This window comes from Urocitellus parryii (assembly GCF_045843805.1).
Source record: "Urocitellus parryii isolate mUroPar1 chromosome 13 unlocalized genomic scaffold, mUroPar1.hap1 SUPER_13_unloc_9, whole genome shotgun sequence".
In the NCBI taxonomy this organism is placed as follows: Eukaryota; Metazoa; Chordata; class Mammalia; order Rodentia; family Sciuridae; genus Urocitellus; species Urocitellus parryii.
This window is the reverse complement of record NW_027551777.1, coordinates 253,704-279,636: the sequence shown is the minus strand read 5'-3', so window position 1 is coordinate 279,636 and position 25,933 is coordinate 253,704.

Here is a 25,933-nt window from a genome sequence, read left to right as displayed (position 1 = left end):
TTCAATTTTTTTACTTTTACCAAATTACCATGTTTCAGTATGAAAATGGTCCATTTTACTGTTAGAAGCTGGTAAAAATTACAGCTTAGGTTTGACTTGAAGTAGAAACTCTTGGTTTTTAATATGACAAACATTTTCAACTCAGAAAAAAAAAATCTTGTTTTCTTAAGCTTAAGCAGGTTGCATGCCTAGTCCGAATTTGATAGCCTATTTCCATTGCAACAGTGGTTTAAAACCATGGGTCTCCTTTAATTCTTAGTCAAAAGCATTTATGATACATAGAATCTTTTCTTTTCATGTTGCATTTTTCTTATTGTTGGGTAATGGGAAAACCCAGGAAGTACTCTGTGCTCCCCATTAGGATGAATGGTTTTCTTCCATCCTGGTCCTGAGGTGCTATTGGCTACTCAGAAGAATCCATGTAGTCCTGGAAGAGAGTTGCTGTCACCATCTTGGAATCTGTGCCTTTGAAATGTGGCTTCTCACATCAACTAACATCTTCAATTTCAAAAATGAAAATGGTTCTATTTCTTAGCAGTTCAATTTGCTAGGGACACAGAAGTGGGGACTGTGGCCTGAGACTTTCAGTGTTAGCAGCATTTTAACATTATTTATGCCCTGTCCAGGAGATTTGTTCTTTTAAAGAGCCAATAATGAACAGAATTAATGAATAGAAACAGCTTATTCTTTACACAGGTCAATGTTCTAGTGTTTCTTTTGAAACCCTTCCCTCAGGGAAGCGGTCCTAAAAGAATAGTCATGGAAATGGAGAAGTAGGTCTCATATTCCTGTATTTATAGAGTCTCTTAATAATCTCATGAAATCTCCATAATATCCTCAATTTTGTCTCAAGATCCTTTTGGCTGTACACATTACCCAGCTCTGCTCGACTACCTATAATAGCTCATCGGGTGGCAGAGGGGCTTAGAGAAATTGATGTTTCTGAATATCATTTCTGCCAAAATAAGATCAAATGTAATTTGAGAGTTGTTTTTATGCAGTGAGTTAACTCTACCTCTTGGAAGCTGGGTGGCTTTGGGCAAGTCACTTAACTTCTCTGTACCTGATTTTCATAGAAGTAAAATGAGTTGCTAATGGTAGCATTCTTGTAGAGCTTTTGTGACATGGGGGGGGGGAGTACTCAGAACAATTCCTGTGCAAATCAGGATTTAGAAGATGAGCTATTTCTCTTTTCATTGCACTCAGCTATTTCCATGAAGGGTTTTCTGAAGAAGCTACCAATACTGTGAGCTCTCCCTCTGGGGTCTTCATTAACTGCCCACAATGCCTTGTACCGATGCCCAAAACTTGTGTAGGAATCAAAAGCAAGGCAAACAGATGCCAGTCGGGGCTGGAGAGGAGGGAGACAGCCTGCTCATCTCCCAAATCCTGACTCTGTCATCTGGACACTGGCTGAAGGCATTCTTGTAACCTTGGGATTTTTGCCTGCTGCTAACGTCAGCTAAGCCTTTCAAAGCCACCTATAACAAAGGAGACAGAGAAGGATAGAAATGCTTCAGAACTGAACATTCACCAAAGGGAAGTGCCAAAGGCTCATCTTTGCAAGTGCACAACATCAAAATAACAATCTCAAAGAATCTCAGAGCTGGGCCGTGTTTCCAGGTCCTAGTACCACTCACGGTGTTTATTAAACAACTCCATTCTTTCTGCTCAAGCAACCCTCCAGATCCACAGCATACCCCTGCCACTGGAAAGCATGCAGATGGTGATCGGGTTCTGTCATTCCAGTCATTTCCGTTAGTGTGGATCTGGAATGCTAATTAGCTTTACAAAGATTCCTGTTTTTTCAAAGCAGAGTTTTAAAAAAAAGTGTTTAATGTGGCCTATTAGTAGGATGGTGATGGAGTGCTCTTTAAAACCTCTACTTATGCAAAATCATTGACAAAATTTCACAGATAAGGCTCGGGAAGGAGGAGACGCAGGGCAGATGTGTGTAGGGGGTCCAGCAGGCTGCAGGTGGGGGCAGGACAGACATGCCAAAAGGAGCCCACAGCTCAAATACCTGAGATGGTTGCTGCCAGCAAGACTTTGCCCTGCCTGGGCCCAGAGCTATGGACATTTCTGTTTCAATTGGCGAGCCTTGGCTTCTGATCTTTGATCATAAAGCAGCAGCAAACATTACCATAATTGCTGCTTATCCCCCTGAGATGTGTTTTCTTGTGACACACAAGACATTACTTAAATTTATTTTAGTGTGTTCTGTGGCAGTTGCTATGTAACTGGATGGTGGCATTATTGGCTTGTAGAGCAATACAATTGCTGTATGTATTCTCTGTAAAGAAATCGTTAAGGAAATGGGTATGGGTGTCATGGGCCATTAATAATAAACGAGGCAAAAGGAATCTACTGTGTACATTTGCACATAATCACTAATTTGCCCTAGCAATTGTGTGTGTGTGTGTGTGTGTGTGTGTGTGTGTGTGTGATTGCCTTTCTATACTAGAAATTTCTGTGTAACGGTCCTTGCAAACCTGGATTCCAGAGCCTGTCTCAGTATAATAATCTTGACTTAGGACAAAATGTTTCTCTTTCCTGGATCTCACTTTTCTCATTGGTAAAGTAAGAACTAGATGGAATCTAAGGCCTTGGGAGGCCCAGAGCTAGTGCAGTAGGGGAGGTCCTGTTTGCCCACCCAGCCATGCAGAAACCCAGACTCATTCCAACAGTCAGCAGGGTTCACAGCCTGCCGGCAATCATAAAGGATTTCTTTATCAAAATCATAGCTTTAACACATTTCCTTTCTTTTTTTTATTATTGGTCGTTCATAACATTACATAGTTCTTAATACATCATATTACACGGTTGATTCACGTGGATTATGAACTCCCGCTTTTACCCCATATACAAATTGCTGTATCACATCAGTTTCCCTTCCATTGATTGACATATTGCCTTTCTAGTGTCTGATGTATTCTGCTGTCTGTCCTATTCTCTACTATCCCCCCTCCCCTCCCCTCCCCTGCCCTCCCCTTTTCTCTCTCTACCCCTTCTACTGTAAATCATTTCTTCCATTTGTATTATCTTGTCTTGCCCCTCCTTTCCTCTTATATGACATTTTGTATAACCCTGAGGATCGCCTTCCATTTCCATGCAATTTCCCTTCTCACTCCCTTTCCCTCCCACCTCTCATCCCTGTTTAATGTAAATCTTCTTCTCAAGCTCTTCGTCCCTACCCTGTCCTTGTTTCCTCCCCTTATATCAAAGGGGTCATTTGGTATTTGTTTTTTAAAGATTGACTAGCTTCACTTAGCATAATCTGCTCTAATGCCATCCATTTCCCTCCAAATTCTATGATTTTGTCATTTTTTTAATGCAGAATAATACTCCATAGTATATAAATGCCACATTTTTTTTATCCATTCATCTATTGAAGGGCATCTAGGCTGGTTCCACAGTTTTGCTATCGTGAATTGAGCTGCTATGAACATCAATGTAGCAGTGTCCCTGTAGCATGCTCTTGTTAGGGCTTTAGGGAATAGACCCAGAAGGGGAATAGCTGGGTCAAATGGTGGTTCCATTCCCAGCTTTCCAAGAAATCTCCATACTGCTTTCCAAATTGGCTGCACCAATTTGCAGTCCCACAAGCAATGAACAAGAGTGCCCTTTTCCCCGCATCCTCTCCAGCACTTATTGTTGTTTGATTTCCTAATGGCTGCCAGTCTTACTGGAGTGAGATGGTATCTTAGGGTAGTTTTGATTTGCATTTCTCTGACTGCTAGCGATGGTGAGCATTTTTTCATGTACTTGTTGATTGATTGTATGTCCTCCTCTGAGAAGTGTCTGTTCAGGTCCTTGGCCCATTTATTGATTGGGTTATTTGTTATCTTATTGTCTAATTTTTTGAGTTCTTTGTATATTCTGGTTATTAGGGCTCTATCTGAAGTGTGTGGAGTAAAGATTTGTTCCCAGGATGTAGGCTCCCTGTTTATCTCTCTTATTGTTTCTTTTGCTGAGAAAAAACTTTTTAGTTTGAGTAAGTCCCATTTGTTGATTCTATTTGTTAACTCTAGCGCTATGGGTGTCCTATTGAGGAATTTGGAGCCCGATCCCACAGCGTGTAGATCATAACCAACTTTTCCTTCTATCAGATGCCATGTCTCTGATTTAATATCAAGCTCCTTGATCCATTTTGAGTTAACTTTTGTGCACGGTGAGAGATAGGGATTCAGATTCATTTTGGTGCAAATGGATTTCCAGTTTTCCCAGCACCATTTGTTGAAGATGCTATCCTTCCCATTGCATGCTTTTAGCCCCTTTATCAAAAATAAGATAGTTGTAGTTTTGTGGATTGGTTACTGTGTCCTCTATTCTCTACCATTGGTCCATCCGCCTGTTTTAGTACCAGTACCATGCTGTTTTTGTTACTATTGCTCTGTAGTATAGTTTGAAGTCTGGTATCGCTATACCGCCTGATTCACACTTCCTGCTTAGTATTGTTTTTGCTATTCTGGGTCTTTTATTATTCCATAAGAATTTCATGATTCTTTTATCGATTTCTACAAGATATGCTGTTGGGATTTTGATTGGCATTGCATTGAACTTATATAGGACTTTTGGTAATATCGCCATTTTGATGATGTTAGTTCTGCCTATCCATGAGCAGGGTATATTTTTCCATCTTCTAAGGTCTTCTTCTATGTCTTTCTTTAGGGTTCTGTAATTTTCATTGTATAAATCTTTCACCTCTTTTGTTAGGTTGATTCCCAAGTATTTTATTTTTTGGGGGGATATTGTGAATGGAGTAGTTGTCCTCATTTCCGTTTCAGAGGCTTTGTCGCTGATGTAGAGGAATGCCTTTGATTTATGCGTGTTGATCTTATATCCTGCCACTTTGCTGAATTCATTTATTAGCTCTAATAGCTTCTTTGTAGACCCTTTTGGGTCTGCTAGGTATAGAATCATATCATCTGCAAATAGTGATAATTTAAGTTCTTCTTTTCCTATTTTTATGCCTTTAATTTCTTTCGTCTGCCTAATTGCTCTGGCCAGTGTTTCGAGGACTATGTTGAACAGAAGTGGTGAGAGAGGGCATCCCTGTCTTGTACCAGATCTTAGAGGGAATGCCTTCAATTTTTGTCCATTCAGAATGATGCTGGCCTGTGGCTTATCATAGATTGCTTTTACAATGTTGAGGTATGATCCAGTTATCCCTAATTTTTCTAGCGTTTTGAACATAAAGGGATGCTGTACTTTGTCGAAAGCTTTTTCTGCATCTATCGAGATGATCATATGGTTCTTATTTTTAAGTCTATTGATGTGGTGGATAACATTTATTGATTTCCGTATATTGAACCAACCTTGCATACCAGGGATGAATCCTACTTGATCATGGTGTATAATTTTTTTGATATGTATTTGAATCCGATTCGCCAGAATTTTATTGAGGATTTTTGCATCAAGGTTCATTAGAGATATTGGTCTGTAGTTTTCTTTCTTTGAAGTGTCTTTGTCTGGTTTCTGAATCAGGGTGATGTTGGCCTCGTAGAACGAATTTGGAAGTTCTCCCTCTTTTTCTATTTCCTGAAATAGCTTGAAAAGTATTGGTGTTAGTTCGTCTTTAAAGGTTTTGTAAAACTCTGCTGTATACCCATCCGGTCCTGGGCTTTTCTTAGTTGGTAGTCTTTTGATGGTTTCTTCTATTTCCTCTATTGTTATTGGTCTGTTTAGGTTGTCTATATCCTCCTGGCTCAATCTGGGCAGATCATAAGACTCAAGGAATTTATCTATGCCTTCACTATCTTCTATTTTATTGGAGTATAAGGATTCAAAGTAATTTCTGATTATCTTCTGTATTTCTGAAGTGTCTGTTGTGATATTGCCTTTTTCATCCCGTATGCTAGTAATTTGGGTTCTCTCTCTTCTTCTCTTCGTTAGCATGGCTAAGGGTCTGTCAATTTTATTTATTTTTTCAAAGAACCAGCTTTTAGTTTTGTCAATTTTTTCAATTGTTTCTTTTGTTTCAATTTCATTAATTTTAGCTCTGATTTTAATTATTTCTTGCCTTCTACTTCTTTTGCTGTTGTTTTGCTCTTCTTTTTCTAGGATTTTGAGATGAAGTATGAGATCATTTATTTGTTGGTTTTTTCTTTTTTTGAGGAATGAACTCCAAGCAATGAATTTTCCTCTTAGAACTGCTTTCAATGTGTCCCATAGATTCCGATATGTTGTGTCTGTGTTTTCATTTAACTCTAGGAATTTTTTAATTTCCTCCTTGATGTCTTCTAAAACCCATTGATCACTCAGCAACCTATTGTTCATTCTCCAGGTGATGTTTGATTTTTCCTTTCTTCTTTTATCATTGATTTTCAGTTTCATTCCATTATGATCAGACAAGATGCATGGTATTATCTCTACCTCTTTGTATTGTCTAAGAGTTGCCCTGTGACATAGTATATGGTCTATTTTTGAGAAGGTTCCATGTGCTGCTGAGAAAAAAGTGTAGCTACTTGATGTTGGGTGGTATAGTCTATATATGTCAATTAAGTCTAGGTTGTTAATTGTGTTATTGAGTTCTATAGTTTCCTTATTTAACTTTTGTTTGGAAGATCTGTCCAGTGGTGAGAGAGGTGTGTTGAAGTCTCCCATGATTACTGTATGGTGGTCTATTAGACTCTTGAACTTGAGAAGAGTTTGCTTGATGAACACGGCTGCACCATTATTTGGGGCATATATATTTATGATTGTTATGTCTTGTTGGTGTATGGTTCCCTTGAGCAGTATGAAGTGTCCTTCTTTATCCCTTTTGATTAGCTTTGGCTTGAAATCTATTTTATTAGATATGAGTATGGACACTCCTGCTTGTTTCCGTGGTCCATATGAGTGATATGATTTTTCCCAACCTTTCACCTTCAGTCTATGTACATCTTTTCCTATCAAATGCGTCTCCTGTAGACAGCATATTGTTGGGTCTTGTTTTGTGATCCATTCTACTAGCCTGTGTCTCTTAATTGGTGAGTTTAAGCCATTAACATTTAGGGTTATTATTGAGATATGGTTTGTTCTTCTATCCATATTTGTTTATTGATGTTACTAAACCTGATTTGTTATCCTCTTTGACTACTTTCCCCCCTTTACTGTCCTACCTCCCATTGTTGGTTATCAATGTTATTTTCCATTTCCTCTTCCTGTAATGTTTTGCCAAGGATTTTTTGAAGAGATGGTTTTCTAGCTGCGAATTCTTTTAACTTTTGTTTATCGTGGAAGGTTTTAATTTCATCTTCTAACCTGAAGCTTAATTTCGCCGGATACAAGATTCTTGGTTGGAATCCATTTTCTTTAAGCGTTTGAAATATGTTATTCCAGGATCTTCTAGCTTTTAGAGTCTGTGTTGAGAGATCAGCTGTTATTCTGATTGGTTTACCCCTAAATGTAATCTGCTTCCTTTCCCTTGTAGCTTTTAAAATTCTCTCCTTATTCTGTATGTTGGACATCTTCATTATAATGTGTCTAGGTGTGGATCTCTTATGATTTTGCACATTTGGCGTCCTGTAGGCTTCTAGGATTTGGGGTTCTGTCTCATTCTTCAAGTCTGGGAAGTTTTCTTGTATTATTTCACTGAATAGATTGCTTAATCCTTTGGTTTGGAGCTCTGTGCCTTCCTGTATCCCAATGACTCTTAAGTTTGGTCTTTTGATATTATCCCATAGCTCTTGAATGTTCTGCTCATGATTTCTTAGTAGACTTGCTGAGCTATCTATGTTCTTTTCAAGTTGAAATACTCTGTCTTCATTGTCTGATGTTCTATCTTCTAAGTGATCCACTCTGCTGGTAGTATTCTCAATTGAGTTTTTAAGTTGGTTTATTGTTTCCTGCATTTCTAGTATTTCTATTTGTTTGTTTTTTATTACCTCTATCTCCCTGTGAAATTGATCTTTTACTTCCTGGATTTGTTTGTCAATGTGATCTTTCATTGTCTGATTTTGCTGTCTCATGTCTTCCTTGAGACTCCAGATCATCTGAAGCATGTATGTCCTGAGCTCTCTATCTGACATTCCATCTGTTGCAGCTATTACCTCTTCTAAAGTTGAGTTGACCTGCATTGCCTGTGGTCCTTTCTTTCCTTGTCGTTTCATACTGCTGGCGTTTCTTTCTGCTTGGTGAAATTGTTGTGTCTTTGATATTTTCCCCCTCGGGACAAGTCTCTCCTCTCAGTAGGCGGGAGTCAATCACTGTGCAGCAGTTCTTCCTCCCGGACTGGGCGAGTCTCCACTCCTGCTGTGGGCGGGGCCTTTCCCAGAGCTGGTCAGGGGTCGTTTGCAGCACTGGGGCTGGCAGGTGGGGGGTGGTCGTCTGTAGCTCCAAACCACCAGAGGAGGTTCACAGAGTCGGGCCGGCCGGTGCCGAGCAGGCAGCGCCCGCTCCCCACTCACTGCAAGGTTGCAGGCAGCGGCTGTTTGGCGCCAGCTGGCGGCGGTTCACAAAGCCGCGGCGGGCGTGGGCCCTGGCAGGCAGCGCCCGTTCCTAGGTTTGCTGTAGCGTGTGGGCGGCGGCAGTTCACAGAGCCGGGTGGGGGGGGCCTAGGTGGTCAATGTCTGCTCCTACATTCGCTGCAGCCACCCGGCAGAGGCCAGCAGCGGTTCACAGAGCCAGGCCGGTAGATTGCTGCTACGTGCGAGCAGCGGCTGGCTGCGATTCACAGAACCGGGCAGTGGGGGCCCAGGTGGTCAATGTCTGCTCCTACGTTCGCTGCAGCCACCCGGCAGCGGCCAGCAGCGGTTCACAGAGCCAGGCCGGTAGATTGCTGCTACGCGTGAGCAGCGGCTGGCTGCGATTCACTGAACCGGGCGGCGGGGGCCCAGGTGGTCAATGTCTGCTCCTACGTTCACTGCAGCCACCCGGCAGCGGCCAGCAGCGGCTCACAGAGCCAGGCCGGTAGATTGCTGCTACTTGTGCGCAGCGGCTGCCTGCGATTCACAGAACCGGGCGGCGGGGGCCCAGGTGGTCAATGTCTGCTCCTACGTTCGCTGCAGCCACCCAGCAGAGGCCAGCAGCGGTTCACAGAGCCAGGCCAGTAGATTGCTGCTACGTGTGTGCAGCGGCTGGCTGCGATTCACAGAACCGGGCGGCGGGGGCCCAGGTGGTCAATGTCTGCTCCTACGTTCACTGCAGCCACCCGGCAGCGGCCAGCAGCGGTTCACAGAGCCAGGCCGGTAGATTGCTGCTACTTGTGAGTAGCGGCTGGCTGCGATTCACAGAACCGGGCGGCGGGGGCCCAGGTGGTCAATGTCTGCTCCTACATTAGCTGCTGCCACCCGGCAGCGGCCGGTGGTGGATCATGGAGCCGGGCCGGTGTGGGCCCAGGCAGGCCACGCCCGCTCCTTGGATTTCTGCTACGAGTGAGCAGCAGCCATTTGGCGGCTGCTGGAGGGGCTGTGCCCCTGATCTGTGTTGCCGAGATTCAGTAGTCTGTGACAAGCAGACACCTCCAGTTAAACTTACTAGTTCCCGGTAGGTCTCCTTTCAGTGGAGTTTTGCTTGAAGTTTCTCAGCCTGACGCCTGTGGGTGTATTAATGAGTCTCTCTGATCCCCTTACCACGGACGCATTGAATGTGCTGCCTCTTCGCCAGCGGCCATGTTCTTCCTTGAAAGCCTTTATTTTTAATTGTTGTTCCGGGTAATGCAGTTGGAAGTGATCTGACAGAGAGGGAGAGGAGACACAGGCGCTTACAAAGAGGCAGCCACGTTGGCGTCTTGCCAAGGAGAGGTGTCTCCGTGGGAGTGGCAGAAGAGTGGGGCGCCTGAAGCCAGCATGCCTTGGTGATGTGGCCAACGGTGTGATGCAGCAAAGGGTCACCAGGGATGAGGAGACCATGGGGATAAGAGAAGTTGGGTGCATTGTTCCAGTGGCCCTGGATCCGGTGGAGAAGAAGACCACCAGACCCAAGGATGGGCAGATGATGACAAGACAAAGAAGAGGTAGCACTTTCCTGCTGGGAGGGGAGGATATGACCCAGAAGAGACCATTCATGAGGGTGAAGGAGAGCTCTGCTGGAGATGTTGCAGGACAGGCAGGGACCTGGAGAACAGGCCACTTCTGATTAGGGAAAGTGGTTGGTGGACCCTTCAAATGCCAGAGGGATTTGATGAATAAGGTAAAGCATTGCAGAGGGTACAGCGATGTCTTGGGGGAGTAAACAAGAGGGGTGTGTTGAGCTGGACCCAGGGGTGTGTAGGGCCTTGTAGGTATACAGAGTTGCATTTCATGTGTATAATCATCAGTGTGTTTGCTAATATTTTGAGTGGACCATGAGAACTAGGTCAACCTTACATAAGGCTGCAATGAGAAACTCTGAGATTACAGAGAACAGATGTCAGCTTTAGCATCTGTGGAGCTTGGGTAAGCTGCAAAGATTAAGAACAGATAGCTAGCACATGGTGCCTCCTCGTTAATGGGATACACCAGGCACCAAAGGAGGAGAGGAAGAAGAGAACCGAGAAGCTCAATAGACTTAAAAGCAGTTAGTGTATGTAGAGAGCCTCAAAGGGTAATTAGAAATACAGAATCAAGATGAAAATCAGTGGAATAACAAAGAATCTTCTCCTCTTTGCAAAGAGACCTAGCTCTGAGGTTCTTCATTTGCAACAAACTGATCCATCTGCAAATCACTCTAGGTTTTTGTCGCCCACCCCCACAGCCATCAGTCAGGACTGAGCTCATTGCCCAGGTTGGCTGGAGGAGTATTTCTACAGGAATCTTTCACCAACTTCTTCCCTGGGCATTGTCCTCTGCTGAAGATACTGTCCCTGATTGCAAACATACCTACAGTGAGAAATTCCGGGGGTGCTCCCAAGCTGTATCCGAAGAGAGCTCTTCTTTGAGGGACAGTGAATTCATGGACAAAACTCTAAGCAAAGCTTCATTTTTCTTCCTACTTTTTGGAAGAAGGCTTTATGGGTTTAGACCTGGGCTTCCTTTCTCCAAACTCTGCAAAGCTTTTTTCCATTGAAGGCTGAGATCTTAATTTGCAGGGTCTGGATCCTCTGGGGATTAAGCCAGAATGATCTTACGGGACAGAATATGGGAACTGGAGTTCAAGGCAAAGAGAGACCTGGGCCACCCCAGGGAAGGGAACATCTGGATTGCTGGAAATGGGGTGTCCCCAGGGGAGCAGAATCCTGAGCTCCACCCTTACATGGTAGCATCTTAGAAGGGATGGCTGCATAGACAGGTGAGGAATGATTGTGATACTGGAAGAATCTGCCACATCTTCACTACCAGAAACACTGCCGGGGGTGGCCTGAATTACTCCCCTGAGCAAACTCTATCAAGATGGTATCTTTTTTGATAACTTTAAAGGAAATATGTTAACATGGCATTTGTCAAAAATATAAGTCATACAAAGACACATCTTGGGCAATGGATTTCAAAACTGTACTGTGCATTAGAATCACAATTATTTGCAAAATATTGCAGAATGCTGGGCTCCACCTTCAGAATGTCTAAGTCAGTAGGTCCAGGGTAGAGGTGAAATGTGCATTTCTGCCAACTCTCTCCAGTTCTGATACTGCTGGTCCCCAGACCATTCATTGTCTTAGTGGAAGAAAGGCAGCAAAACTCCTGGTGAACACAGTCCCGAGGTATCTTTTCATCCATTACATGTTCACTTGCTCAGAGGCCAAGGGTTGGGGCTCCCACTTTCTCCCTCAGTTTTTGCCCCTGACATCAGCATTTGGTTCTGACTGGTACTCTGTGGCCCCAGGACATAAATGGAACCGCCATCCCTGACATAGACTGATGGGGAAACGAGGATGATATGTAAGGTTGGGGGTTGGGCAGTTTGTGCCATGCACAAAGATGTCTAGCAGAGGCCAGGGTTGGGACTGGGACTCAACCCATACCCCTTCCCCTAAAGCTGGGCACCTAGAGTGGGTTGCACCTGCCCAAGAAAGTTATTCGCACCTAGGGCCCTCTGCCCCTCAAAGCATGCACTGTCTGGTGTGGTGAGGGATAGCCTCCATCCAGAGAGGGGGCCTCTTTTAATTTGATCAAAAGCCAAATGTAAGCTGGCATGGTTCTAAGAGCAAAGTGGGAACCTGGCTGAAGGAGGCTCTTCTCACAACCACCCAAAGGCCCTAGGGCAGGTATAAGTCTGTGAAGGACAGGACTGCTTCAAAACCAGTCACACTGGATTGACTGGCTGAGCCAGTTTTTATTTGCCTTAGAAAAGGGAGTAGTTATGCTTCTTCCATTTGGGCAGTGAGAATCCCATTACTATTTGCTACCAGGTTCCTCATCATCTCACCTGGGGCCTAGCTCACCTGGATCCTGCTCTCAGCAACGTTGCGTGGCACTGTGCCCCAGGCCTAGTGAATCCGAGAATCTGGAGGTGTGGCCTAGCCCCCCTCCCAACCCAGGTGACTCAGTTGAGGCTAACATTTGAAAGACATTAGTATGGAGCTCTTCCCCATCTCACAGGCCTAGAAATCTCCTGAGAGTGTTATTAAAGTCAGATGCCAAGATCCATTTCCATGGTGGGGTTTAAAAGTCTGTTGTCTTAATGAGTTTTGGGTAAGGTGATGCTGCAGACCCATAGCTCCGCTTTGAGTATAAGGTTCTACATTAGTGCAATGCTTCTGGGCCTTGACTTCTGTCTTCCTCCAGGCTGCTCTAACAAAAAACCATAGACTGGGTAGCTTATAAACAATAGAAATTCACTGCTCATAGTTCCAGAGGCTGGGACATACAAGAGCTAAGAACTTGAGACTCCATGTTTGGTGAAGGCTTATTTCCCAGTTCAAAGATAGTGCCTGATGGTTGTGCCCTCAAGTGTGGCAAGAAAGAGGTGGTTCCCTGGGCCCTCTTTTAGGAGGGCACTAATCTGTACCCTCCCAAAGGCCTTCATTGGTGATTAGGTTTCTCAGGGTCTGACTTTCAGTGTATGAATTCAGACCATGGCAACCTCACCTATAATCATGGTCTTACATATGGATGCTTGGGTCCCACCCACAGGGGTTCTGATCCAATTGTGTCATGGACTGGGCTGGAAATTAATCCTGGCTTTAAAATTTATTTACAGCTCCCCTGCTGATCCTAATGTGCAGCCAGATGTTAGAGGCTCCTAGTCTAGAAGCAAATGGGGCAGGCTCTTAGGAGGACATAAGTTAAGGGGAAGAGAAAGGAGGAATTTGGGAACAATCTGCTCCTCTGGCTGATGAAAGCTTAGGGCTCCCAGCAAATGACAAAGAGGCCAGGGACATCATTTCAAGTGAGCTGTTTCTTGTTTAAAAGGTCTCTGGGGGCCCTTGCTTCACATTCTCAGAACAAATTATGATGCTGTACAGCAAATGGCTGGATTCTTTTGCTTGTGGGATTTGCAGAACAGAAGGGTTCCCTTCAGCTCCAGGTCTTTTTTCTCCAGTTCGATGCTGGAAAGGCCTTCTTGCCTTCAATATTTTCATATTTTTAATCTTTTCACCCTCCTCTGTTTGGTATTCAAATTCCATTTTATCATTTAACCCCATAACCTACATTTTGGTTGTCATGGAAAAACAACATCCTGCCTTGTTAGCTTGGATGTTGTTTCAGATCTCAGAAACAGTAGCAGGCAGTGTCCAGACCCATGGTCAGCATATGCAGACCGTCCCCTGGGAGGGTTTTCCTGAAGAGAGGGCACATGGCAGGGGGTGGGGGACCCTGTTTTCAGACATCATTAAAATAGGGGTAGATGTGTTGACAGTAGTCTTAAATGACTTTGGTAAAAAATGGTGTATCTTTATTTACATATTCCAGTGGCCATAAACCCAAGGCCAGAATTATGCTAACCTAGTGCACAAAATAAATCTTTTTTGAATGATAAATAGTAAAATGCACAATTCTTCAGCAAGATTTAAAAAAAAAAACACATACCTTTCTTGTGGATAGCAGGGCAGAAATTTACTTTGGAAATGCACTTCAAAGACTAATGCTGTTGGAAATTACAAAGGAAGTAAAAAGGGTGTCAGAACAGGTAAGTTAAACCGAATTGAAAGGACAAGAAAATGTGGATTTTGCTCAATTCTCCTAGTGCATTTGATATTTCAAAAGAATGAACAATATAAGTGGGAGAAGAAATCTTCATCTTTGAGGCTTAAATTTAATATGGATCAATGTTATTGTTAAACATTTTTAAAGATGCCTGTATAGAATTGTTAACCATAAATCTTTTTTTTTTCTGCTGATTCACCTATTTTTGATCAGTGTGGTTCTTTGACAAAATTGTTTATCAATGTCAGAAAAATAAATGTGCTTATTTCCTTGAAACGTTCATGTAAAAACCCCTCAGCGAAAAAGCAATTCTAACCCAAGATTGCCAATGGCGGTTTTGGACATAGGATCCTATTAAATTAGAGTCTATTAATCTGTGCTGTCTGGTTGGCTAGGGAGCAGGGTATTTCCTCTGGCTCGAAAATGAGAAGGTTTTTAATATAGTATCTGCAAACTGAAAGAAAGTCTTATGTGGTTAGCAGTGATTCTAGCTGGGAAGGCAAACAATCTAAAATAAAAGAATAGGGTGTCCTTTCAATCAAATTATTTTAATTCATTGAATTTTCAGAAAATTCCAGTCCTCGCAGTCGATTCCAGGAGCATGCAGTAGGTGGCACCTACAAGCTCTTTTGGAGGCGAGCAGGCGCCATTGAAGCAGGAGCAGCTGCCGCTGCAGCATTGGCACAACTCAAGAGATTGAGGAGGGAGAAGGAGGCAGGGAGGCCGGGAGGAGGACGGTGCAAGGGTGGTGACGCGTGAGCCGGCGGGCTCAGGCCAGCGAAGGTGCGGGGCTGCTGGAGCGGCGCAGGGCGCAGGGCGCAGGGCGCAGGGCGCAGGGCAGCTGACAGCATGGTCAGGGCTGTGGGCGGGAGCGCAGGGCTCCAGCCTCGGAAGGAGGCGCATCTGCTCACCAGGGGCTGCCTGTCCTGCGCGAGCTGAGCCGGAGGAAGCTCTGAGCGGAGTTGTGTTCTTCTCCAGGTAACAGATGTCTCCCGTGGCTTCCCTGCACCCTCGCGGGGCTACCGGGGCTCGGGCGTTAGCCACTGAAGCGGGATCACCACTCTCCTGGTGGGCCAGTCAGTCTTTAAATACTGAAGTTGGGTAGTGGGGAAAGCAAGCTGCGTTTCTGCAAAAGGAAAAGGAAATTCTGTATCTTGCACATTGTTGGGGATTCCTTGCAAAACAGGAGTTACCTTTTTTTTTTTTTTTCTAATTCTGTGGTTGCAGGTGTTTCTGTTGTTGGAAGTTGATTTTAATGCATTTACAGAAAGTCACCCAAAGATGGGATCCCAAGTGAGAAAAATGCAAAAGCACGTTAAAGGCGGGGCATTGGATTCAGCATGTTTTCATTCTGGACCATTTCGTGTCCCTGGCTGGGACCTGTCTAAATATTTTATTATGTGTCTTTAAAAAGAAAATGCTCCAAGGTATCTACTGGTGTTTTTCCTCCTTGTAAGAGCTGAGGATAGGCAAGGCGCTGCATCTAGCCCTTAGTTGTAAGACTGTGATTTCCCCTCAGATGACGGTGACTGCCCACAGCTCCAGGCTCCCCTGCAAGTATTGTTGGCTCTTCCCAGCGTGGGCATCTCTACACATCATCCGCTTGGGAATACAGTGTCCCTTGGCTCCTTTAAAAACTCCAATTCGCATACTGTGGAGGTTTGAGAGACTTTTTGAGCTAGAAGCTTGGGAATCATCTGCTCCATCCTTGAAGGGTGGAATTCAGGGCTTAAGGGACAATGACACAGCTGGTCTTCCTTAGGAATTTGTTTCCGCATACTGACCCCTATTATCTTTTAAACAGCCCCCTGTGCTTGTGAGAAGCTAGTCTAGCATATCAGAACTTTCCTGGTTTGACATTAAAAACAAAACACCCCCCACCCTCCAAAAAAGCCCAACTTTTAAAAATATCACTTTAAAGGATATTTTCTAGATAGCAATAAAAGGTTGGAGCGTTTTACATTCCAAATCAGTCCAAATGTACTTGGTTTCCAGTGGCATTTGGATTTGAAGAGGTGGAGTGGGAGGGAGAGAAAAGAGAAAGATAAAATTAGAATAAATGTAATGAATTTGTAGGGGAATCATACTATTTCCCCCCCCTGGTTGTTGCCTGAAATTGCAAATTGTCCACAATGCTGTCTATCCTATCTCTGCATATGCAGGCAGCCCTGTGAGCTAAAGGAAGGCTTTCAGTTCATCTTAGAGAAATAGAAGACACAACGACAAGGAAATCTTTCCATTCTATTTAAAAGATGACATTTAATTTGGTAATGAGGGTGATGTTCCCTGGTGAACACAGGAAAGGAGGTGGGGAGGAGAAGGGAGTTTGCTTTCTCTGTACCAAAGCAAGCACAGAATTGCTGCTCAGCCCTGCTATCCTGCAGATGGGAGTTATATGTTCATGGTTCATACAGAAGCCTTCAGAATCTTTCCTCATTACTTCTTTAATAGAGTTGTTCCTAAGAAGAGATGCAACCACAGTGAACACTAAGCTCAAGGAGTACTCTTTAGCAACTGGCTAGAGACCCAGCATCTCAGCAAAGCCATTTCACCCTGAGACGGCTGTTTTCCCCATCCACACATCGCTTATTGCTTTGTGAGAAATATATTATTTCAGCAGTAAATGACACCCATCTCAATGAGCAATTAAAACCTTTGAAAAATCACACAAGTTATTAAGAAGAAATTATACTGGTTATGATAAAACTATCATATCATTCTTCTAATTTGGGGGCCATGATTGATCTATTAGAAATCAATCTATTGATTCAGGCAAAAATCATCATTTCCCCAAGATGAATGCAGTACATTTGTGCACCAAATAATTTCTTTGTGACCAAGGGGAGCATTTGGTTGTCTCGGGTGAGAAGGTTGCCAGCCAGAGATTTTAAGAGAAAATTTTGCTCATGTTGGCCCGTAACTTAGAATTCATATAATCATTGTTGTCTATTTTCCCTCACAAGGTGGACTGGATCTTTCTATTGATCATCTATCTTTCTGGTATGAGTATTAACTATGGATAGGTGTCTCTTTCAGGGATGAACTGATTTATATATTACTTGGTTTGGGTTATGATTTTTTTTTTTTTTTTTTTTTGCAGGAAACAGCTGCTCTAAGGGAGAAGATAATGGTTTTAATGTTGTCCAAATTGTTGATGTTCCTTTAAAAACTTAAGTTTATTAACAAGTGCATATATATTTGAGCATAATCTTAAAATTATTTAACTGATTTCAAATAATGCTTTAGTTTTTATTGTGTGGCTTGCAAGTCTCCTCATTGATCAGGTAAGAAGAGGTCTTTAAAACAATCGTCAGAACAATTACACTCTCATTCTCTTGTTTGCTCTTGCCACTAGCAAATTCTGGAAATAGATTTCTTGTATCCCTTTTCTCAGTGCAGTGAACTGTTTCCCTATAAACCAGTGCTGTCCAATAGAAAATGTGTGAGCCACGTGAATAACTGAACGAGTCCTGTTAGTTACATTAGAAAAGTAAAAAGAATCAGGTGAAATTAATTTAAACAATATATCTCCTTTAACCCAGTACATCAAAAATAACCATTTAAACATGTAGTCAAAGGCTGGGGCTGGGGCTCAGTGGTAGAGCGCTTGCCTAGCACTCGGGAGGCACTGGGTTTGATCCTCAACTCCACATAAAAATGAAAAAAAGATATTGTGTCCACCTACCCATTTACCCTTAAAAAAAAAGATGTAGTCAATACAAAATACCTGTAAGATATTATCTTTTATTTTCTTCCTCCATGCTCAGTGTCATTACTTAGGAAGTCTCGGTTTGGATTAGCCAGACTTGCTTCAAGTCCTCAATAGCCCGTGTGGTCGTGGCTGCTCTGTTGACCAGCTACAGACTGCTAACAGTTGACAAAACAATTGAAAAGCTAAAATGTTAGGGCCATTGTCAATTAAACACCCTCAAATATATAGATGGTGTCCAATTAATGAGAGACTTGTGTCCTTTCCTTTGCACAAACTTGAGCCTCTTATTTTACTTCTTTACCGGTAAAACAAGAGGGCAAGGTAAAATACTTAGATTCTATGAAAAATATCCAGTGGACAGATTTGTGGTCCAATCTGCCTAAAGACTAGAGGGCTGTGTTATAGACACAGAGGAGACAGGTGCACCTGATCATTGCCAATTTTCACCATGTGACCCCCCCCCCCCCGTTAGCTCCAGCCATCTCTGGTGACAGAGTTCAGCAACCAAGCCCCAGTCCCATTAGGGATCACTCAATTTTCAATTTAAATTCTTTTACTGGGGAAGTAGCAGCAAACCTGTCATAAAGCTAATAAAAAACTGGTGTGCTATCATGGACCTTGTGATTAGATCCACTTCACAGATGTTTTAGTAACATCCTTACTGGCATGAGTATTTTCAATGCTTGCATCTATTTATTTTGACACCATGGAATAAAGACTAGTGAAATGTAACGGTTTATCATCAAGCCATGAATACTGCATTCTTGAAACACAGAAACTAATAACTTTCATGGAAAGATGTCAATTTCTTCTCGCTTCTCTGGATAGCCTCCATGATCAATGAGTGCTGGAGGGTGGACAGTGTTTCCATTACAGGGCTCTCTGTCTAAGAAATCATGATAGGAAATTAATGGAGAGCGGCATTTTGTGCAAAAGAATCTTAGTCAGAATTGTTCTAAAGTTAATTAATGTCGGGAAAGTGATCTTATTTTTTGAGGAAATAAGAGAATGCAAGATCTTTCTCATAGGTCTTTCCACAGTAAACACAGTAAACACACACACATGCACACTACATACCCCATGCACACTACATACCACATACACACTACCTATCACACAAACACTACACACTACATATCACACACACCACATACACCTTACACACTACATACACCCACACGTACTACAGACCCACATGCACACATAAAAAACCTAAGTTCTCTAAAAGGATCCAGGCCCTCATCAGTGTTCAGATGAAGTAGCTCTTGGAAGGGAAGCTTTTCTTCCTCGGTCACTCTTAGATTTCAGTTGTTTTATTGGAGCACCTCTGTGACTTTGGAGTCTGGGGATTTATCTGCAGATACAAACTAAATTATGTGCTGAGCAAAGAGGGGAAAATGATCCCATTCCGAGTCTCTGCATCCAGGACAAATCCAGGTGGAATTCAATCAACTCTCTATTGCATTGAAAACCTACCCTCATTACAAGTCCAGCTCAATGCCATTTTGCTGTTCTGAATAAACTTGAACTCATCTTGCTAGGCTCACCCCATACCCCCACCACCTCAGTATGCACACACTCGAGATCCATGGGTTGTCTCATTCCTTCCTGCCTACAAAATAGTTCCTGAGACTTAGAGGTGTCAATGGAAGAATCCCTTGGGTCTTCTAGAATGCTCTTTACCTGTACCTATTGGGGCCTCTAAGGACTTCACTGGGTTCTTCATGAAGAATGAATGGTGGTTACAGCCGACTTAGAGGCGGGGGATGGGCAAAGGTTGATCAATAGGTATGAGGTTACAGTTAGACAGGAGCAAGAAGGCTTGGCTATGGTGTGCCGGTGCACAGTTTTCTTGACTAATTATAAGAGTCATGAACTGCACGTTTCAAGAAGTAGCAGAAAGTATTTTGAAAGTTTTTACCCTAGAGAAATGATGAATATTGAGGAGAGAGGGATGTATAACCTCATCTAAACATTAGATGATTTAGCAGAGCATCACATTACCCCGTTAATATGAATAATTTTAATCTTTGTATCAGTTAAAAAATTTATTAAAATCGGAAACAGAATGAATGGGAGGAGAAGACAAAGTGTAAAATATTACCACCAATTAGTAAGGTCTTTATGAATGTTTGCAAGTGAAGAGAAAGTTGGAACTGTTGGTTGATAGAAATGACTCAGTGACCTAGATTTGAAAAAAACCCAAATTTCCCAGAATATCATGACACTCAAGTGTTGCTTTTTGTTTTAATTTTTCGAGATAAACTTACAGAGGACACCCTGTGAATCTCTTCTTTATTCTTCCATTCTGATAAATGTTTGTTTAAATGGACCTGTACCACAATTTCAAGATGCAAAAATAAATCAGGTTGTTGAAGCAAATATTTAACATACTGCATGAAAATGATGTAAATATGGAAGAAACTTCAGTGATCTCAGGGTTGGGAAGAATTTTCTGAGGAGGATACTAAACTAGGATACTAAAAAAGGGCAATTGTGTTAAATTGGAAGAAAATAACAACTAACATAAAAGTACAGATAATTGTAACATATTTGAGATGAGGTCTGATGGATCTCAAATTTTGTGGTCCTTGGAGTCACCTGAGACTAGGGGCTGTGATGTAGCTCAGTGGTAGAGCTCTTGCCAACATGCTTGAGGTTCTGGGTTTGATCCCCAGCACTGTGGAAAACCATACCAACCCCCGAGACTCTGATTTGGCAGGTCTAATCCAGTGGGGCCCAGCATGTCTAACAAGGTTCCCGATGATGGTAATAATGCTGGGCTACCGAGCATACTGTGTGAGCCACAGTCTTTAATACCATGTCAGATGAATATCATCCTTGCAGAATAATAGGCAAGTGAGCAGGGGACAGGAACATGCAGGTTTCAAAGACAAGGCTACTTTGAACATATAGAAAGATGCTTCATGTCCTCATAGTAAGTGCAATTAAATCAGTAATGCGAAACAGACATCTTGTCACATGAGAAAGGATCAAAGAGTTTGATGTGTGCCACGTCAGGTGTGAGGAGACAAACAGCACGCATGAACTATGGAGGGATAGGTGGTGGAAAAATCAGTGGTCATTTTTGGAGTGCAAAGGGTAATCCATATTAGATTTAAAATGCAGGTCCACTCATAGGAATTTCTCCTGCAGACTCCAACACTTGATGAGATACTTGTGATAAGGCTGTTGGTTGAGCCAAAGATGTCCCTCCAGAAGTCCCAGTGCAGCTGACACAAAGCACAATGTGGTCTAAATGCACTCAGGGAGAAATCTATATTGCAACACTGTAGGTGAGATACTCCCATTGGTGGGTCTCTCTCTCTCTCTCTCTCTCTGTCTCTCTCTCTCTGACTAAATGGTTGTCAATAGATTTTCATTCTGACTGTATGCCCTTGTGTTAATGCCTGATCACAATGCTGGTCCCTTCCAGTGGCTGCTCAATTTGTTATTCACACAGGACCTGTTTGACCTCAGCTTTCCTTTTTCTATCTGATTTATGGCTGGTTACTATTACTGGAGATTGAGAAAAAAAATCACTTTAAGTTGCCACTTTGGATTAATGTGAAGCCATGAGCCCATTATGTCAACATTAGAAAAACACTTTTTTTTTCTTTTAACTTTTTCATTTCCAAACGTGAAGTAGTGTTGGTTTTTGCATTGGCAACCATTTTGTGATATTTTCTTTCTTACAGTGACATTCTGAGATCTTTCATGAGAGTTCCATCTCTGTCCTTTAGGACAATTCCAGATTTCATGGAAGCCATTCTGTTCTGGAAACAAACCATGTTTAGGGCTAAGGCTTCTTATGTTACAACCCCAGGACAGCCAGTGTGACCCAAACCTCTTAGTTGTGACTTGTACTAATAGAAACCATCCTATTTAGGAGAATTCTTGGCTCATTTTTATAATATACACACATTCACCTAAATACCTACCTTCCTTAGAAAATGCTTGAATACTCATCAGCTCAGATGAAGGAGCCCTTGGAGGCCAAAGCTCTCCTTCCTCTGTCATCTACCTGGCAAGAATACTAAACATCAGTCCGACTTCGATCTCAGTCTCCTGTGGTCTGGCCTTTGTAAGATTTATTAGGACACTTTTGCCTCTGGTGTTAGGGCTACACTAAAATAATGATTTAGCATAACTCATGTTTTCCTCCAAATGTGTTACTACATTCGCTGTGATTATTTGGAGTTTGGCTTTGGGTGTGGCCCTTTTATGAAGCATCTAAAATATTTTTTTGGAGGAGTCAGAAAAAATCCACAGTTATCCATTAGAAGCTGCTTAAAATCATCACTGCAGTTTTCAAATGAATAGGATGTAGACGTGAAAGTGGCAAAAATATAAGTCAGTATGAAAAGCTTTCTCAGCATCTGGAACCCTCCCAGGGCTGCTTGTTTGGATTGGCATGTGGCCCTTCTCGGATCTACCGTGCCTCAGTGTGATTATATGTTATTGAAGATTTTTCTGCAAATACCCTGCACGACGCGTAGCATTCCTCCAATGGTTTTTCTGTTTCCGTCAAAACCGGCCTTGTTTTTCTACTCTCCTGAGCTTTTATGTCTTTCTCCTCCTCGTCGTCCTTCCGTGTTTGGCCCTGAACTTGAGCTGAAGGGCGGGTTCCATCACAGACTGGCTGTGCAATAACTGGCAGCTACTTTAACCATCCAGAATCTGTTTCCTCATTTGTAGAAGGGGGCTACCAGTCCCTAGGTCAAAAGGCATTTCCAAGATATGCTTATCTTGAAACTCAGGTTTTTGCTACTCAGGGAAGATTCTTGGTGGTTTGGGTGTTTGCTGTCTGGTCAGCATTTCAGTGGCTCCTTTCTGAATCTGAGATTTATCCTTCTCCTCTATGACCTGGCAGGAAGCCCAGCGTCTAATAGGTGTACTCTGCATCTTCAGGGAATTCTGGCCTCTAGCCTCGGCCCCTCTTAACCTGCCCAGTGCTCACACTTGCAAATTAATCTGAACATATTGATTTTTTCCCCTTACATTCTCTCTTTTAGTTGGACCCACAAGGACTCCGTTATCCATTTGGTTAACCCCTTGTTCCTTTTCTTGCCAACGCCCTTGCTCTGCGCTTTGAGCGTCTCACTCTCCGTGGTGGGTCCTGATTATCATTTTGAATAGGAAAGCCTAGGGCTCAGTTGATATTTTTGTCTTTCTCACCTTGAGCTGTTCATCTCTGCAAAGTTTCCAGATGCCTTGGCCTCCCCTAGGAGGCTGCGGAGGAAGGCTACTCGGGGACCAAGGGCTGCAAGATGCTGTTGGTCAGTGCTCTAGACATATTGGTAGCTTGGCCATTTTGCAGCACATATTACAAAGCTGCATAATAACCACAGAGTGGACTGAAATATTCTCCCATTCCACCAGGCTCCTTCTTAGATTTTCTTCTCTACCCCTTGAGGACAGTTCAGCTTCCTGCCCAGTGGTGTGGTCCAAACACCTCTAGCTGGGTCCACCGGTCACTCACTGTTTCCCACCAATGAGCAATGACCAGTCACAGTGTCGCTGGTGTAGTTATTTACTATATTGTTCTTTTTATCATTATTTTAGATTATAGTCCTACTCCTTAGAAAAACTGCCATACACAGTACCCCATGTCTTGCCAGCAGTGCCCTCGTGCATGCCCCTTGTTTACGTCGTCTTTGGATTTATCAAGAGGCCAAGTTGCATGATGGGCCCCTTCCATCCTGGTTTGCGTAACACACTGTATGACATTCACATGAGGAGACTGCCTAAGGATGGCTTCTAAACTGTATCCCCCTTGTTAAGTGACACATGACAGTCTCATCCAACTTATTCAGCTCTATACGATGGAAACATTCCCTTTCCTTGATCCTTCTTCTCCATCCAGTTGCCGTTGATGTCTAAGCTGACTTACTTTTTCACTACATGGTGGCCAGAACCCCCCCCCCCCATGGTGGCTCATTGTCCTCTGAAGCCCCATGTGACATTAGCTAGGATTCTTTTGCGGCCTCACCTCGGGTCGCTACCCTTTCTCTGACCACTATGGTCACTTTCCTCTCCTTCCAGTGTCTGGAAGGTTCCCTACCGTCTCCCTCCCAGGGCATGGTCTGACTTTGTTAATCCTTCCCCACCAGAGGCATGAAGGGACATCAGCAGGGGTGGCCCTGTCCTACTGTGGAAATGGCAGCAGGGTCTGCACTAGGACTCTGCAGTGACAGGTGAGCGCTCTCTCCCTGCCCACCAGACATCTCCAACTCCCACAGGTGCGGGAAGGATGTCACAGCAAAGAAGAGACAAAGCCAGAGATTAAAGCCAGAGTGACACATGACAATCTCATCAACCCCACCCCCCATAGTTTTTGCCCAAGGCAAGTGCATCAGAAATAAAATGCAGATTCAGTCAGACACTGAGCAATTATTTTGCATACTTCCTATGGGCCAGATAAGCCTGGTGGGGGTGGGGGGGGAGACGGCAATAGCCATCAATGGAATGGGTAAGAAACCCAATGGGTATGCTTTTACATAGTGGAAAGAAACACAAACCTTTTTCATTTTTTTTTAAAGTAAATTTTCAAATGGTAGGTCAGAAAGGGGATTGTGTTCAGGAGAAAATAAAGTGAAGATATCTATAAACGAACACACTTGGAGTTGTGTTTGTAAATGGAGACAGGCTGGTCAGGGGCATTCTACAGACAAGGTGGGTGTTCCAACACTGACCCGTGGACCTCGGTGGGAACAGTGATAGAAGGAGCAGTGCATGCAAAGATCCCGAGACAGGAGTGTGTTAGGTGTGTCCAGGAGGCAAGAGAAGTGTGGCTGGAATGAAGTGAGCTAGAAACCAAAGAGTGGGAATTTGGGGGTGTTTAGAGAGTGGGCAAAACCCTTTGGCTGTTATCCCCAGGAAGACTGGACAGCTGAGGGGAGGATTTGAGCCTATGTATGAATGTTCTGAAACCTAGGGTGAGAGTTGATGGAGCTGCTCAGGGCTTGGGCGGCTGCTGCAGATAAGAGATGAGGAGTTTGGAGAGTCTGTGGGTCATGCAAGAGGTGGGCGGTGATGTTAAGAGCTCAGTTTTGCAAGGTTTCATTTGGAATATCTCTTCAGCACCCAGAGATGTCAAGGAGAGAGAAGGTGGTCCAGGGTCTGCAGTTTAGGGAGGAGGACATGGCCATAGGTGTAAGGTTGGGAGTTGTTGGCAGGTGACATTTAAAGTAGTGGAACCAGATGGCACCACTGACCAACTGGACAGTAGAGAAGGGAGGTGTAACCAGGATCGAGATGCAAGACTATCTGGTGATGAATGGTGGTGTGGATCTCCCTCTCTGGCCGCCATCCTGGCACAAGTCCATCTAGTTACACCTCAGAACTCGCTGCTGGGTCCTCAAACTGTCATTTCACAATGGAGGTCAAAATCCATCATTTCCCTGCGTGAAACCCTCTGGCACCTTCCCTTCTTTCTCAGAGGGAAAGCTGACTTCTGGCTCACGTTTCAAAGCTCTGCAGGGTCCACCTGTCCGTGCTCATCCCTGCTCCACCACATGGCTGACCTCATCTGCTTTGCTTCCATTGGAGAATGCCACCACGGGACTCGGCGCCTGGGACAGCACCTGTGTTTGCATTTGATGTTTCCTCTGCCAGGGGAGCTACCTCACAGATCCCCACAGGGCTCACACGCCACCTCTCTAAAATCTTTGCTGAAATATCACCTTCTCAGGGCGTCCTTCCCTGACTTCTCAATGCCTCGGAAGCTCACACCATATTCTTGAAATGTAATGGAAAGATATTGCATTCATGTGTTTTAACCAGATGGATCCACTGAGAAATCTTGCATTTAGAAGACCTTTATGTTGATTAAAATGTTTGATTTTCAAGCTTTTAATTGTGCTATAGGAAAGTTTCTTAAAAATACATTTGAATTATTTGAGGCAAAATCATGTAAAATTGCTCCCTTGGTATCTGAGAGGAGTTGTTTCAAGATGCCCCACAAATAGCAAATCTGCAGATTTTCAAATTCCTTATATAAAATTTAGTATTTGCATATAGCCTATGCATATCCTCTTCTGCTTTAAATCATCTCTAGATTACTTATAATACCTAGTACAACATAAATGCAGCATAATAGTTGTTATATTGTCTATGAAATAATGACAAGAAAATAAAAGTCAGAAAATAATGATAAGAAAATAAACTTGTTCAGAACAGATAATTTTTCTTCTAAAGATTTATTTTTGGGAGAGTACTGGGGATTGAACTCAGG